This window comes from Mustelus asterias, chromosome 15 (genome assembly GCF_964213995.1).
Source record: "Mustelus asterias chromosome 15, sMusAst1.hap1.1, whole genome shotgun sequence".
Taxonomy (NCBI): domain Eukaryota; kingdom Metazoa; phylum Chordata; class Chondrichthyes; order Carcharhiniformes; family Triakidae; genus Mustelus; species Mustelus asterias.
The window spans coordinates 91,971,914-91,974,057 of NC_135815.1; positions in this window are offsets into that span (position 1 = coordinate 91,971,914).

Here is a 2,144-nt window from a genome sequence, read left to right on the forward strand (position 1 = left end):
TCATTGATATTTTTGGTGATGTCTTGAGTGCCCAGGGGAAAGGTCCATGCTGAGGGACCCTATCCTGACTTCAATGATCCTGCATAAAGCACTTTCTCCCAGACATGGGTGCAGCCGTGTGTTCCCCTTGGGCTGTAGTGTGACAGGGCGAATAATCAGAGGCAGCATGGAGCAGGACAAACCGTTGGAAGAGGGAGGAGGAGTAGGAGGTGAAGGGCTCTCAGCAGAAGGCCATAATCCAGTGGGGTTGTCAGAGAGCAACTCTCCTACTCAAAGTTCAGATTGGAACAGTTGCCAGAATTGGACCACCTCGCCCACTTGAGGGTCATGAGATCCCGCCTGAGGCCAATGGAGAATGCCGATCTGCGAGCCTCATCCGCCCCGATTCTGGGGGGCGAGGCGGTAAAATTCTGGCCAGTCTGTTTATACTTTAATGCTTCGGTAAGGATGTCCTTCACTGAAAGTTGCAGCTATAACAGTAATCACAAAGTAGAGGTAAGATGCCATTGTCTTTTTTTTTAATTTATTCATTCGTGGGACATGGGGGTCATCTGGAGTCACATATAGGCCAGACCAGGCAAAGGTGGCTGATTTCCTACTGTGCAGAAGGAGGCCATTCGGCCCACTGAGTCTGCAGCAACACTTCAACAGAGCATTCCAGGCCCTATCTCCACAGCTCCACATATTTACCCCACTGATCCACCTAGACCTACACTGAGGGGCAATTTAGCATGGCTAATCCACCTAACCTGCACATCTTTGGAGTGTGGGAGGAAACCCACGTAGACACGGGAAGAATGTACAAACACCACGCAGGCTGGACATAGCAATTTGGCGAACTCATTCTTCTTGGTGAAGGAATATTCTTTGAATCTCATCCCTACAGTGCAGAAGGAGGCCATTTGGCCCATCTGCACCGACTGTATCCAGTCTGCAGCGATTCTCTGACAGAGAATCTTACCTCTCCACCACCCTATCCCCAAAATACCCCAATTTCCCATGGCCAATCCACTGAACCTGCATAGCTATATACTGTGGGAGGAAGCCAGGGCACCTGGAGGAAACCCACGCAGACACGGGGAGAGCATGCAAACACCACACAGACAGTCACCCAAGGTTGGAATTGAACCCAGGTCCCTGGTGCTGTGAAGCAGCAGTGCTAACTAGTGTGCCATCATGGCGCCCAGTATATTGGCCATGCTAAATTCTCCCTCAGTGTGCCTGAACAGGCGGCGGTGTGTGGCGACTAGGAGATTTTCACAGTAACTTCATTGCAATGTTAATGTAAGCCTACCTGTGACTAATAAATAAATGTGACAATAATAAATCAAATCAAATCAAATGCTAACAACCCACATGGAGGCACAGTGGTTAGCATTGCTACCTCACAGCGCCAGGGACCCAGGTTCGATTCCCGGCTTGGGTCACTGTCTGTGCGGAGTCTGCATGTTCTCCCCGCGTCAGCGTGGGTTTCCTCTGGGTGCTCCGGTTTCCTCCCACTGTCCAAAGATGTGCGGGTTAGGTGGATTGGCCATGCTAAATTTCCCCTCAGTGTTTTTGTGTTTGTTTAGGCCTCATTCCGGAGCCTCCTGATCCAAACAATTCCACCTCTCCTCACATCTCCAACTGCTGTACTTCCGAACAAACCCAACCAATGAAATTTGTTTGATTCTGTCATGGGAAGCGGGCATCGCTGGCTGGGCCAGCATTTATTGCCCATCCCTAATTGCCCTTAAGCTGAGGGGACTTGCTCAGCCTTTCAGAGGGCAGTTAGGAACCAACCTCATTGAGTCTGGAGTCACATGTCACAGCTTGGGTCACTCTCTGTACGTTCTCCCCGTGTCTGCGTGGGTTTCCTCCGGGTGCTCCCGTTTCCTCCCACAGTCCGAAAGACATGCTGGTTAGGCACATTGGCCACGCTAAAATTCTCCCTCAGTGTACCCGAACAGGTGCCACAGAGTGTGGCAACTAGGGGATTTTCACAGTAATTCCATTGCAGTGTTAATGTAAGCCTGACTTGTGACACTAATAAATCAACTTTAAACATGTAGACCAAGTAAGGATGGCAAATTTTCTTCCCTAAAGGGAGATGGACCTTCATGACAATTCGTGGTAATCCATAGGCTCTTACTTCCATATTTTTA